The sequence below is a fragment of the Heliangelus exortis genome, chromosome 11 (assembly GCF_036169615.1).
Source record: "Heliangelus exortis chromosome 11, bHelExo1.hap1, whole genome shotgun sequence".
NCBI lineage: Eukaryota > Metazoa > Chordata > Aves > Apodiformes > Trochilidae > Heliangelus > Heliangelus exortis.
This window is the reverse complement of record NC_092432.1, coordinates 12160218-12174226: the sequence shown is the minus strand read 5'-3', so window position 1 is coordinate 12174226 and position 14009 is coordinate 12160218. Positions and strand designations below refer to the sequence as shown.

Sequence of the window (14009 nt, the reverse complement as noted above, 5' to 3'; positions counted from 1 at the left end):
TCCAAAGACCTGGATGGGCTGCTCTTGAGGAGAGAGGCAGGGCAAGGAGCCAAAAGCTCACACCTCCCTTTCCTGGGTCAGGGATGTGATGGCCCATTCCATGCATTTCAAACTACAAAGGGACATTGGATCAGTGTCCCAGAGCACCTGGGGAGTCATTGTGATGTGGAAGAGTTGGGAAAATCCCAGAGCTGCAGGCAAACCTGAGACATCCTGGTATGCACTCCAGTTCACATTGTGTCCTGGCCTCAGATGGTCCTGGGCTACCTGAGCTCATTATCTCATTCCTCTGAAAGTTCTGCTTTCCTCAAATCCATTTCCACACCTTTCACCACCATTCCTGAAACAACTGGTGCCTCTATGGAATCTCAAGCTGCTGCTTTCTTCCACGAGACTGTGTTTCAGTGTCTGCTAAAGGCTCATGTGTCTCAGTGCTCCCCTGGAACCTGGCACCATGAAGCTAAAGAGGCTGGGTGTGTGCATTGAATGCCACCTGCTGTACACTTCACTTTCATGCCAGTGACTGGAAGCCCCTTTTTGTACTAAAGGGCTTGAATTGAAACAGAAAGTTTGTCCCAGCACAGCTTTCAGTGTAAATCCTGCGGGTACCTTTACTCCTAAACCTGATCGTTACTGCCAGTCCACGTCCAGACATTAGCCCTCTAAGGCTAAGCCCTCTAAGGCTTAGCCCATTACTCTAGGATGTCTCACCAGTGATGGCACCTGCACTACGAAATCCTGGAGGGCTTAGGATGCTCAGCTGTGAGAGGCCTCGTCTGACAGTGTGGGGACCAGGCCTCCAGGTCCTACTCCTGTGAACGTGTACCTGTGTGCTGGATACACAGTTGAGGTGGGTGGTCTCAATAGGTCCTTTCAAACTCAAGCTGTTGATGAATGCTGTGAGGGCAGCTGCTGTTGCCCTTCCCTTGGAACTGCAGAGGCCACATCTGGATTGGAGTGCCCTGTTTTGTGTTGCTGGGAATAGGAATGGTGATGATGAAGTTCTCCCATGGAGAGAGGGACTGGGAGAGGACAAGGCAGAACATAAGGGCAGGAGCATATGGCTAATGAGTTGAGGCCGTTTTTTGTGGAGCCTTCTTGAGAGAAGACGACGTGAGGCAGAGCAAATGGATGCAACTGCAGAAGGGCAAGAGGCCCGGAACCTTTTGAGGTACCAGGGAAGATCGATATCGCTGGAGAAGTGGATCAGAGAGGAAGCCCTCCAGAGGTCCATTCCAACCTTCACTATTCTGTGGTGCACCAAGTCACAGGACTTCTTGAACAGTCATCCACAGGCAATGCCTCTGAAGGTGACAGCAGCAGGAGATGGCATAGAAGCACCATTTTTTCCATCAGCTTTGAGCTCTGGTATCCTCAGCACGCCTGAGGCCAGGACACAATGAGCACTGGAGTGCACACCAGGGTGACTCAGGTTTGCCTGCAGCTCTGGGATTTTCCCAACTCTTCCACATCACAATGACTCCCAGGTGCTCTGGGACACTGATCCAATGTCCCTTTGTAGTTTGAAATGCATGGAATGGGCCATCACACCCCTGACCCAGGAGAAAGACCCATTAGGTTTTGTCTCCCTGCCTTGCCCCTCTTTCCTCCACTTTCTCCACTTCCCAAGGTGAGACCAGAGCCCTGGATGGACCAAGAGTGCACGGCTGCTCATGTTATCGAGACACGTGACTATAGACACCACAAGAAGAAGTCACTTGAGTGAGACCTGACTGACACAGGTCTGCTCTTTCTTGTACACCTCTTCCTTCATTCTCTGAGTTCCAGGTTAGAAAAACCAGAATGTGACATAGCCTGATGAGCACAGGCAATTTCCTCCTGGCCCTCACTTCAGCCTGGAATAGCTTCCTTCTGGATCTCACCCATCCTTCTCTGTCGTTTAGCTGTGCCACAGCTCTGGAGATTTGAGTCTCTTCTCCCACCATCTCTTGTGAGCCTAGGATGATGCACTGGGAGTGATGTTTCTCCCAGGTTAGCCTGAGTCCCTGTACTGAAAGCACTTGGGATCCTATTTGAGCTGAATTCCATCATGTGTGGTCATCAAGGTCATGGGGGAGAAGGAAATGTGACGACAGCAATCCATGTGATGGAAGGCCACTCCCAATCTCCGCATGGTCAGCTGTGAGGCCTCCACGACCATTGGTCTTAGCAGAGAGTGACACAGATTACTGACATGGATGCTGGAAAGTACAGAGGGTGAACAAAATGTTTGGGATGAAAGAGGCAAGGACTTAATCACCAGCAGGGCCTCGGCAAGCGGCACCTACTGGGTGTGACAGACCTGTGTCTGCAGGGCCAGCAGGTGCCCAGAGGCACATCTCTGAGTCAAGGCTGCAGGGAAAGTCAAAGGGAGGAACTGGAGCACCCGTGGGACCTGAAATTGCAGAGAGAAGCTGACTCGTTTGCGGGAGGAGAGACCAAGGCAGTGTAGAGCCCAGCTGAAGAAAAGTTTGTCTGCGTTGGCCAGGAATCGAACCCGGGTCAACTGCTTGGAAGGCAGCTATGCTCACCACTATACCACCAACGCTCTGCTGGAGCTGCCTTTGCTCCTCCAGCACAGAACCTGGGCTCCTGGACACTGCTCTTCTATTTCCCACTCCCAGCTGCCTTCTGCTCTTGCACTTCACACAATGACCTGGCTCCCTCTCCTCCGCTTCTCACACTGGGTGGCCTCCTCCCTCCAACACCCTACTTGGCCTCCAGCTGCTGTGACACGGGAGTGCTTTGTGTGCCTAAGATGTGGATGGGGAAACTCCAGCGACTGGGGTGCTGGTAATGGTGCTGCTCTCAATCTGCCTTCATAAATTTAACAGCTGGGCACCTGTATTTCTGTGCATGTACCTCTGGTGGTTTCAACACAAAATAACACCTCTAGGTGAGGCTCTTCCCCCATGTGCCTGCTGCTCCACACCACTCTGCCTTTGTGAGACCTACAGCGACGGGCATGTTGTGAGTGCAGGAAAAACCTAAGATCCATGAGCTGTGCCCAGACTCCATCTTTAGCACTGGAGGCTGTGTTGTGCAAGCTCCCGTGGGAGATCAGCAGCTGTAGCTTCAGGTGTAGGGAAGCGAGCTGGTGGGGTTGTACTGCCCAGGATGTCAGCTGAGGTCAGGCTCTTCAGTTCTGCTCAAGACCTCTTTCCAAGGCTCATTCAGCACTGGTAACACTTCTTTTCCTCCAACCTGGCTACCAGAGCAGGATTTCTGTTTGCTCCAGGAATTTTGGGGGCCAGGGCAAGGACAAGTGCTGTAGGCAAGGGAATTCTCCCGTCTCCCTGGGCAGCAGGTCCAGCATGGAGCCGAGTCCCAGAGCTGCAGTGTGGTCACAGGCAGGGAGCCCAAAAGGGCTCAGCACCCCGTAGTTGGCAGGATTCGAACCTGCGCGGGGAAACCCCAATGGATTTCTAGTCCATCGCCTTAACCACTCGGCCACAACTACCTGCTCCAGCCCTCTCTGCCTGCTGAGCAAAGGACCTGTCCAGTGGCACCTGGCGCCTGGGGAGCTTGGGGGCAATGCTCCACTCCCAGCTCTGCACTGGGAACCTGCACTGAGCATGAAGGAGTTCCAGAAACTCCGAGAGAAAGGACGAACCCCCAGCAGGTGGGAACCTCAGGACAGAAGATGCTGAGGTTACCCTCCTTGCAGAAACGGTGGCTACCTTGGAGGGGGGGCCAGGGGGAGAATAAAAACCACCAGGAGTCTCCAATGATGCTGCACGAAGTCTTTAATGAGCAGGAGGAAGGGCATTGGCCCAGAGGTTGAGCAAAGCAGCAGAGAGGGAGCCCCTTCTGGAGGAGCTGAGAGCACAGCAGAGCCAGAGGAGGCAGGGGCAGAGCCGCTGTGCAGGGAGGAGCAGTGGCACAGGTCCCTCCTGGCAGGGGGCATGAGGACACCCAGCGCGCCTGCAAGCCGTGGCCACGCTCCCACCGCGGCAGAGTCCCCGTCTTCCTTCCTGCTCCAAAGGGGGTGATGGGCCGGCTTCAGCAGTTCATACGGCAGCGGAGGGGAGGCAGACACAGCCCGCAGCTCCCCAGGCCCCCAAGGGAGCCCCCAGAAGAGATGGGAACCCCCCCAGCGCTGAGGGAGCTGCCCACAGCAGCTGAGAGAGAGGAGCCCACGGCTGTGCTCTGAGGGAAAGAGGTGAGGATGGGGCCCGGCAGGGTCACCACCACCGGGGAGGCCTCGATGGCCACCGTCGAGTCAGCGCAGCGGGCGACACAGGGCTCACTGCAGCTGCTTGCAAGTGGGGTTGGGCCACAGCTGCCGCAGGACTGTGGCAGGCAGGGTCTGAAGCAAGACATCTCTCGGTGACGGAGGCAAAGCTGAAACACAGAGCAGGCAGAAAACACAAAGCCCAACATCAGCCTCTCCAGCCTTTACTGGCACCTCTTTGGGCACAGGACCCTGCACAGGGCGTTTAAGGCACCTGCAGAAAGACGGCTCCTACCCCAGCTCCAGAGCCAACCCGGCTGCTCCGGAGAAGGCACTGGCTGCACTTGCCCATTTGCTTAGAGACCACCTGCTTGAGGCAGAAATTCTGGTGGGCAGACCTCCCTGCAGCTGAGCCCAAATCATCCCCTGCTGCTTGCAAGTAACCCCCCTCTTCCCAGCTCTCCCCAGCCACCACCATGCAAAGGAAAGGAGCTCACAGCCCTCCAACCCTTCTGCTGCGGGGCCAGGCTGAGGCAGCCCAAGCGCCAAGCTGAGCAGCCAGCACGAGAGCAGTTCAGCCCACAGGGAGAGATGCAGCGGGCTCAGGCTTACCTCGTTCCTCAAGGAGCGGGAGGCAAGAGAGGAGGATGCTGAGCCTGGAGCAGCGCAGGTTTTTATGCTGTGTCGCAGAGCCCCGCAGGGCCACAAACATTCCTTGCTCATGAAGCATCTAAACACCGAGTAGGTGCCGCTTGCCGAGGCCCTGCCGGTGATTAAGTCCTTGCCTCTTTCATCTGAGTGTTTTGCTCCTGCTTCTGACCACTGAATATTGATTAATCTCCGTTCCACCCTAACCAGGGCAACAATCTCCAAGGTCTGAGGGTAGTGTGCAGGGAGATTTGAAGTGGATTTTTGTGGTACAGATGGCCTTGGTCCCATTGTCTTCTTGATGGTGAGCACAGTCACCTCTCACAGTTACTGTCACCTTGAGTGAGCTCCCAGGTGCTTTCAGAGAGAACACTGAGGCTCATCGAAGAGACATTTCTCCCCATGGATCATCATAGACACACAGAAGACTGTGGGTCCAGCAAGGCAAAAGGACAAGGTTGCCCCATCACGTGTGGGAGACGAGACAGACCTCTCCAGGGATGTGGCAAACTTGAAGGCCAGGAGAGATCCTTGTGGGCTTGGGGGAAATTCCTTATGGGCAGGAGTGAGGGCCATAAGGATCTTGCTTATGCTGATCAGGCTGTAACAAGAGTTGGTTCTCTGATCAAAGACACACTTGCATCCTTCCCTGAAAGAGACCCACACCCAAACTGACCTGTTTTGCTCAGCAAGGGCAACCCAGAGGCCAAAGACCTGGATGGGCTGCTCTTGAGGAGAGAGGCAGGGCAAGGAGCCAAAAGCTCACACCTCCCTTTCCTGGGTCAGGGATGTGATGGCCCATTCCATGCATTTCAAACTACAAAGGGACATTGGATCAGTGTCCCAGAGCACCTGGGGAGTCATTGTGATGTGGAAGAGTTGGGAAAATCCCAGAGCTGCAGGCAAACCTGAGTCACCCTGGTGTGTACGCCTGTGCACATTGTGGGCAGCTGCTGTTGCCCTTCCCTTGGAACTGCAGAGGCCACATCTGGATTGGAGTGCCCTGTTTTGTGTTGCTGGGAATAGGAATGGTGGTGATGAAGTTCTCCCATGGAGAGAGGGACTGGGAGAGGACAAGGCAGAACATAAGGGCAGGAGCATATGGCTAATGAGTTGAGGCCGTTTTTTGTGGAGCCTTCTCGGGAGAAGACGACGTGAGGCAGAGCAAATGGATGCAACTGTAGAAGGGAAGAGGTGCAGAGCTTTTTGAGGCACCGGGGAATATTGATATGGCTGCAGAAGTTTTCCCGACTCTTCCACATTACAATGACACCGAGGTGCTCTGGGTCACTGATCCAATGTCCCTTTGTAGTTTTAAAGGCATCCCAGCCCTAACCCTGGAAAAAGAGACATGGGGATTTGGCTCCCTGCCTTGCCCTTCTTTCCTCCAATTTCTCCACTTCCCAAGCTGAGACCAGAGCCTTGGATGGAATGAGAGTGAAGGGCTCCTCATGTTATCAAAACACATGACTATAGACACCCCATGGAGACCTCCAGGACAATTGGTCTTAGCAGAGAGTGACACAGATTAATGACACTGATGCTGGAAAGTCCAGAGGAGGAACAAAATATTTGGGATGAAAGAGGCAAGGACTTAATCACCGGCAGGGCCTCGGCAAGCAGCACCTACTCGGTGTTTAGATGCTTCATGAGCAAGGAATGTTTGTGGCCCTGCGGGGCTCTGCGACACAGCATAAAAACCTGCGCTGCTCCAGGCTCAGCATCCTCCTCTCTTGCCTCCCGCTCCTTGAGGAACGAGGTAAGCCTGAGCCCGCTGCATCTCTCCCTGTGGGCTGAACTGCTCTCGTGCTGGCTGCTCAGCTTGGCGCTTGGGCTGCCTCAGCCTGGCCCCGCAGCAGAAGGGTTGGAGGGCTGTGAGCTCCTTTCCTTTGCATGGTGGTGGCTGGGGAGAGCTGGGAAGAGGGGGTTACTTGCAAGCAGCAGGGGATGATTTGGGCTCAGCTGCAGGGAGGTCTGCCCACCAGAATTTCTGCCTCAAGCAGGTGGTCTCTAAGCAAATGGGCAAGTGCAGCCAGTGCCTTCTCCGGAGCAGCCGGGTTGGCTCTGGAGCTGGGGTAGGAGCCGTCTTTCTGCAGGTGCCTTAAACGCCCTGTGCAGGGTCCTGTGCCCAAAGAGGTGCCAGTAAAGGCTGGAGAGGCTGATGTTGGGCTTTGTGTTTTCTGCCTGCTCTGTGTTTCAGCTTTGCCTCCGTCACCGAGAGATGTCTTGCTTCAGACCCTGCCTGCCACAGTCCTGCGGCAGCTGTGGCCCAACCCCACTTGCAAGCAGCTGCAGTGAGCCCTGTGTCGCCCGCTGCGCTGACTCGACGGTGGCCATCGAGGCCTCCCCGGTGGTGGTGACCCTGCCGGGCCCCATCCTCACCTCTTTCCCTCAGAGCACAGCCGTGGGCTCCTCTCTCTCAGCTGCTGTGGGCAGCTCCCTCAGCGCTGGGGGGGTTCCCATCTCTTCTGGGGGCTCCCTTGGGGGCCTGGGGAGCTGCGGGCTGTGTCTGCCTCCCCTCCGCTGCCGTATGAACTGCTGAAGCCGGCCCATCACCCCCTTTGGAGCAGGAAGGAAGACGGGGACTCTGCCGCGGTGGGAGCGTGGCCACGGCTTGCAGGCGCGCTGGGTGTCCTCATGCCCCCTGCCAGGAGGGACCTGTGCCACTGCTCCTCCCTGCACAGCGGCTCTGCCCCTGCCTCCTCTGGCTCTGCTGTGCTCTCAGCTCCTCCAGAAGGGGCTCCCTCTCTGCTGCTTTGCTCAACCTCTGGGCCAATGCCCTTCCTCCTGCTCATTAAAGACTTCGTGCAGCATCATTGGAGACTCCTGGTGGTTTTTATTCTCCCCCTGGCCCCCCCTCCAAGGTAGCCACCGTTTCTGCAAGGAGGGTAACCTCAGCATCTTCTGTCCTGAGGTTCCCACCTGCTGGGGGTTCGTCCTTTCTCTCGGAGTTTCTGGAACTCCTTCATGCTCAGTGCAGGTTCCCAGTGCAGAGCTGGGAGTGGAGCATTGCCCCCAAGCTCCCCAGGCGCCAGGTGCCACTGGACAGGTCCTTTGCTCAGCAGGCAGAGAGGGCTGGAGCAGGTAGTTGTGGCCGAGTGGTTAAGGCGATGGACTAGAAATCCATTGGGGTTTCCCCGCGCAGGTTCGAATCCTGCCAACTACGGGGTGCTGAGCCCTTTTGGGCTCCCTGCCTGTGACCACACTGCAGCTCTGGGACTCGGCTCCATGCTGGACCTGCTGCCCAGGGAGACGGGAGAATTCCCTTGCCTACAGCACTTGTCCTTGCCCTGGCCCCCAAAATTCCTGGAGCAAACAGAAATCCTGCTCTGGTAGCCAGGTTGGAGGAAAAGAAGTGTTACCAGTGCTGAATGAGCCTTGGAAAGAGGTCTTGAGCAGAACTGAAGAGCCTGACCTCAGCTGACATCCTGGGCAGTACAACCCCACCAGCTCGCTTCCCTACACCTGAAGCTACAGCTGCTGATCTCCCACGGGAGCTTGCACAACACAGCCTCCAGTGCTAAAGATGGAGTCTGGGCACAGCTCATGGATCTTAGGTTTTTCCTGCACTCACAACATGCCCGTCGCTGTAGGTCTCACAAAGGCAGAGTGGTGTGGAGCAGCAGGCACATGGGGGAAGAGCCTCACCTAGAGGTGTTATTTTGTGTTGAAACCACCAGAGGTACATGCACAGAAATACAGGTGCCCAGCTGTTAAATTTATGAAGGCAGATTGAGAGCAGCACCATTACCAGCACCCCAGTCGCTGGAGTTTCCCCATCCACATCTTAGGCACACAAAGCACTCCCGTGTCACAGCAGCTGGAGGCCAAGTAGGGTGTTGGAGGGAGGAGGCCACCCAGTGTGAGAAGCGGAGGAGAGGGAGCCAGGTCATTGTGTGAAGTGCAAGAGCAGAAGGCAGCTGGGAGTGGGAAATAGAAGAGCAGTGTCCAGGAGCCCAGGTTCTGTGCTGGAGGAGCAAAGGCAGCTCCAGCAGAGCGTTGGTGGTATAGTGGTGAGCATAGCTGCCTTCCAAGCAGTTGACCCGGGTTCGATTCCTGGCCAACGCAGACAAACTTTTCTTCAGCTGGGCTCTACACTGCCTTGGTCTCTCCTCCCGCAAACGAGTCAGCTTCTCTCTGCAATTTCAGGTCCCACGGGTGCTCCAGTTCCTCCCTTTGACTTTCCCTGCAGCCTTGACTCAGAGATGTGCCTCTGGGCACCTGCTGGCCCTGCAGACACAGGTCTGTCACACCCAGTAGGTGCCGCTTGCCGAGGCCCTGCTGGTGATTAAGTCCTTGCCTCTTTCATCCCAAACATTTTGTTCACCCTCTGTACTTTCCAGCATCCATGTCAGTAATCTGTGTCACTCTCTGCTAAGACCAATGGTCGTGGAGGCCTCACAGCTGACCATGCGGAGATTGGGAGTGGCCTTCCATCACATGGATTGCTGTCGTCACATTTCCTTCTCCCCCATGACCTTGATGACCACACATGATGGAATTCAGCTCAAATAGGATCCCAAGTGCTTTCAGTACAGGGACTCAGGCTAACCTGGGAGAAACATCACTCCCAGTGCATCATCCTAGGCTCACAAGAGATGGTGGGAGAAGAGACTCAAATCTCCAGAGCTGTGGCACAGCTAAACGACAGAGAAGGATGGGTGAGATCCAGAAGGAAGCTATTCCAGGCTGAAGTGAGGGCCAGGAGGAAATTGCCTGTGCTCATCAGGCTATGTCACATTCTGGTTTTTCTAACCTGGAACTCAGAGAATGAAGGAAGAGGTGTACAAGAAAGAGCAGACCTGTGTCAGTCAGGTCTCACTCAAGTGACTTCTTCTTGTGGTGTCTATAGTCACGTGTCTCGATAACATGAGCAGCCGTGCACTCTTGGTCCATCCAGGGCTCTGGTCTCACCTTGGGAAGTGGAGAAAGTGGAGGAAAGAGGGGCAAGGCAGGGAGACAAAACCTAATGGGTCTTTCTCCTGGGTCAGGGGTGTGATGGCCCATTCCATGCATTTCAAACTACAAAGGGACATTGGATCAGTGTCCCAGAGCACCTGGGAGTCATTGTGATGTGGAAGAGTTGGGAAAATCCCAGAGCTGCAGGCAAACCTGAGTCACCCTGGTGTGCACTCCAGTGCTCATTGTGTCCTGGCCTCAGGCGTGCTGAGGATACCAGAGCTCAAAGCTGATGGAAAAAATGGTGCTTCTATGCCATCTCCTGCTGCTGTCACCTTCAGAGGCATTGCCTGTGGATGACTGTTCAAGAAGTCCTGTGACTTGGTGCACCACAGAATAGTGAAGGTTGGAATGGACCTCTGGAGGGCTTCCTCTCTGATCCACTTCTCCAGCGATATCGATCTTCCCTGGTACCTCAAAAGGTTCCGGGCCTCTTGCCCTTCTGCAGTTGCATCCATTTGCTCTGCCTCACGTCGTCTTCTCTCAAGAAGGCTCCACAAAAAACGGCCTCAACTCATTAGCCATATGCTCCTGCCCTTATGTTCTGCCTTGTCCTCTCCCAGTCCCTCTCTCCATGGGAGAACTTCATCATCACCATTCCTATTCCCAGCAACACAAAACAGGGCACTCCAATCCAGATGTGGCCTCTGCAGTTCCAAGGGAAGGGCAACAGCAGCTGCCCTCACAGCATTCATCAACAGCTTGAGTTTGAAAGGACCTATTGAGACCACCCACCTCAACTGTGTATCCAGCACACAGGTACACGTTCACAGGAGTAGGACCTGGAGGCCTGGTCCCCACACTGTCAGACGAGGCCTCTCACAGCTGAGCATCCTAAGCCCTCCAGGATTTCGTAGTGCAGGTGCCATCACTGGTGAGACATCCTAGAGTAATGGGCTAAGCCTTAGAGGGCTTAGCCTTAGAGGGCTAATGTCTGGACGTGGACTGGCAGTAACGATCAGGTTTAGGAGTAAAGGTACCCGCAGGATTTACACTGAAAGCTGTGCTGGGACAAACTTTCTGTTTCAATTCAAGCCCTTTAGTACAAAAAGGGGCTTCCAGTCACTGGCATGAAAGTGAAGTGTACAGCAGGTGGCATTCAATGCACACACCCAGCCTCTTTAGCTTCATGGTGCCAGGTTCCAGGGGAGCACTGAGACACATGAGCCTTTAGCAGACACTGAAACACAGTCTCGTGGAAGAAAGCAGCAGCTTGAGATTCCATAGAGGCACCAGTTGTTTCAGGAATGGTGGTGAAAGGTGTGGAAATGGATTTGAGGAAAGCAGAACTTTCAGAGGAATGAGATAATGAGCTCAGGTAGCCCAGGACCATCTGAGGCCAGGACACAATGTGAACTGGAGTGCATACCAGGATGTCTCAGGTTTGCCTGCAGCTCTGGGATTTTCCCAACTCTTCCACATCACAATGACTCCCCAGGTGCTCTGGGACACTGATCCAATGTCCCTTTGTAGTTTGAAATGCATGGAATGGGCCATCACATCCCTGACCCAGGAAAGGGAGGTGTGAGCTTTTGGCTCCTTGCCCTGCCTCTCTCCTCAAGAGCAGCCCATCCAGGTCTTTGGCCTCTGGGTTGCCCTTGCTGAGCAAAACAGGTCAGTTTGGGTGTGGGTCTCTTTCAGGGAAGGATGCAAGTGTGTCTTTGATCAGAGAACCAACTCTTGTTACAGCCTGATCAGCATAAGCAAGATCCTTATGGCCCTCACTCCTGCCCATAAGGAATTTCCCCCAAGCCCACAAGGATCTCTCCTGGCCTTCAAGTTTGCCACATCCCTGGAGAGGTCTGTCTCGTCTCCCACACGTGATGGGGCAACCTTGTCCTTTTGCCTTGCTGGACCCACAGTCTTCTGTGTGTCTATGATGATCCATGGGGAGAAATGTCTCTTCGATGAGCCTCAGTGTTCTCTCTGAAAGCACCTGGGAGCTCACTCAAGGTGACAGTAACTGTGAGAGGTGACTGTGCTCACCATCAAGAAGACAATGGGACCAAGGCCATCTGTACCACAAAAATCCACTTCAAATCTCCCTGCACACTACCCTCAGACCTTGGAGATTGTTGCCCTGGTTAGGGTGGAACGGAGATTAATCAATATTCAGTGGTCAGAAGCAGGAGCAAAACACTCAGATGAAAGAGGCAAGGACTTAATCACCGGCAGGGCCTCGGCAAGCGGCACCTACTCGGTGTTTAGATGCTTCATGAGCAAGGAATGTTTGTGGCCCTGCGGGGCTCTGCGACACAGCATAAAAACCTGCGCTGCTCCAGGCTCAGCATCCTCCTCTCTTGCCTCCCGCTCCTTGAGGAACGAGGTAAGCCTGAGCCCGCTGCATCTCTCCCTGTGGGCTGAACTGCTCTCGTGCTGGCTGCTCAGCTTGGCGCTTGGGCTGCCTCAGCCTGGCCCCGCAGCAGAAGGGTTGGAGGGCTGTGAGCTCCTTTCCTTTGCATGGTGGTGGCTGGGGAGAGCTGGGAAGAGGGGGTTACTTGCAAGCAGCAGGGGATGATTTGGGCTCAGCTGCAGGGAGGTCTGCCCACCAGAATTTCTGCCTCAAGCAGGTGGTCTCTAAGCAAATGGGCAAGTGCAGCCAGTGCCTTCTCCGGAGCAGCCGGGTTGGCTCTGGAGCTGGGGTAGGAGCCGTCTTTCTGCAGGTGCCTTAAACGCCCTGTGCAGGGTCCTGTGCCCAAAGAGGTGCCAGTAAAGGCTGGAGAGGCTGATGTTGGGCTTTGTGTTTTCTGCCTGCTCTGTGTTTCAGCTTTGCCTCCGTCACCGAGAGATGTCTTGCTTCAGACCCTGCCTGCCACAGTCCTGCGGCAGCTGTGGCCCAACCCCACTTGCAAGCAGCTGCAGTGAGCCCTGTGTCGCCCGCTGCGCTGACTCGACGGTGGCCATCGAGGCCTCCCCGGTGGTGGTGACCCTGCCGGGCCCCATCCTCACCTCTTTCCCTCAGAGCACAGCCGTGGGCTCCTCTCTCTCAGCTGCTGTGGGCAGCTCCCTCAGCGCTGGGGGGGTTCCCATCTCTTCTGGGGGCTCCCTTGGGGGCCTGGGGAGCTGCGGGCTGTGTCTGCCTCCCCTCCGCTGCCGTATGAACTGCTGAAGCCGGCCCATCACCCCCTTTGGAGCAGGAAGGAAGACGGGGACTCTGCCGCGGTGGGAGCGTGGCCACGGCTTGCAGGCGCGCTGGGTGTCCTCATGCCCCCTGCCAGGAGGGACCTGTGCCACTGCTCCTCCCTGCACAGCGGCTCTGCCCCTGCCTCCTCTGGCTCTGCTGTGCTCTCAGCTCCTCCAGAAGGGGCTCCCTCTCTGCTGCTTTGCTCAACCTCTGGGCCAATGCCCTTCCTCCTGCTCATTAAAGACTTCGTGCAGCATCATTGGAGACTCCTGGTGGTTTTTATTCTCCCCCTGGCCCCCCCTCCAAGGTAGCCACCGTTTCTGCAAGGAGGGTAACCTCAGCATCTTCTGTCCTGAGGTTCCCACCTGCTGGGGGTTCGTCCTTTCTCTCGGAGTTTCTGGAACTCCTTCATGCTCAGTGCAGGTTCCCAGTGCAGAGCTGGGAGTGGAGCATTGCCCCCAAGCTCCCCAGGCGCCAGGTGCCACTGGACAGGTCCTTTGCTCAGCAGGCAGAGAGGGCTGGAGCAGGTAGTTGTGGCCGAGTGGTTAAGGCGATGGACTAGAAATCCATTGGGGTTTCCCCGCGCAGGTTCGAATCCTGCCAACTACGGGGTGCTGAGCCCTTTTGGGCTCCCTGCCTGTGACCACACTGCAGCTCTGGGACTCGGCTCCATGCTGGACCTGCTGCCCAGGGAGACGGGAGAATTCCCTTGCCTACAGCACTTGTCCTTGCCCTGGCCCCCAAAATTCCTGGAGCAAACAGAAATCCTGCTCTGGTAGCCAGGTTGGAGGAAAAGAAGTGTTACCAGTGCTGAATGAGCCTTGGAAAGAGGTCTTGAGCAGAACTGAAGAGCCTGACCTCAGCTGACATCCTGGGCAGTACAACCCCACCAGCTCGCTTCCCTACACCTGAAGCTACAGCTGCTGATCTCCCACGGGAGCTTGCACAACACAGCCTCCAGTGCTAAAGATGGAGTCTGGGCACAGCTCATGGATCTTAGGTTTTTCCTGCACTCACAACATGCCCGTCGCTGTAGGTCTCACAAAGGCAGAGTGGTGTGGAGCAGCAGGCACATGGGGGAAGAGCCTCACCTAGAGGTGTTAT

General features: G+C 55.6%; 3 long non-coding RNA genes and 5 other non-coding genes across 8 annotated transcripts; 5 read left to right on the top strand and 3 right to left on the bottom strand.

Moving 5' to 3' along the window:
* Positions 1 to 2476: 2476 nt before the first annotated feature.
* Positions 2477 to 2548, bottom strand: TRNAG-UCC (transfer RNA glycine (anticodon UCC)). Its single transcript has one exon. It is a non-coding gene; the product is annotated as a tRNA-Gly (tRNA).
* An 830-nt stretch (positions 2549 to 3378) lies between these two features.
* Positions 3379 to 3460, bottom strand: TRNAS-AGA (transfer RNA serine (anticodon AGA)). The gene has a single exon. It is a non-coding gene; the product is annotated as a tRNA-Ser (tRNA).
* A 268-nt stretch (positions 3461 to 3728) lies between these two features.
* Positions 3729 to 4938, bottom strand: LOC139801289 (uncharacterized). The gene is made up of 2 exons (XR_011728131.1): positions 4787 to 4938; positions 3729 to 4344 (listed from the first exon to the last, which is right to left on the bottom strand). It is a non-coding gene; the product is annotated as an uncharacterized lncRNA (long non-coding RNA).
* Positions 4939 to 6314: 1376 nt separating this feature from the next.
* LOC139801288 (uncharacterized) lies at positions 6315 to 7638 on the top strand. Its single transcript, XR_011728130.1, has 2 exons — positions 6315 to 6581; positions 7023 to 7638. It is a non-coding gene; the product is annotated as an uncharacterized lncRNA (long non-coding RNA).
* Positions 7639 to 7906: 268 nt separating this feature from the next.
* Positions 7907 to 7988, top strand: TRNAS-AGA (transfer RNA serine (anticodon AGA)). Its single transcript has one exon. It is a non-coding gene; the product is annotated as a tRNA-Ser (tRNA).
* An 830-nt stretch (positions 7989 to 8818) lies between these two features.
* On the top strand, positions 8819 to 8890 carry TRNAG-UCC (transfer RNA glycine (anticodon UCC)). Its single transcript has one exon. It is a non-coding gene; the product is annotated as a tRNA-Gly (tRNA).
* Positions 8891 to 11955: 3065 nt separating this feature from the next.
* On the top strand, positions 11956 to 13164 carry LOC139801287 (uncharacterized). The gene is made up of 2 exons (XR_011728129.1): positions 11956 to 12107; positions 12549 to 13164. It is a non-coding gene; the product is annotated as an uncharacterized lncRNA (long non-coding RNA).
* A 268-nt stretch (positions 13165 to 13432) lies between these two features.
* On the top strand, positions 13433 to 13514 carry TRNAS-AGA (transfer RNA serine (anticodon AGA)). Its single transcript has one exon. It is a non-coding gene; the product is annotated as a tRNA-Ser (tRNA).
* The last annotated feature ends 495 nt before the right edge of the window (positions 13515 to 14009 follow it).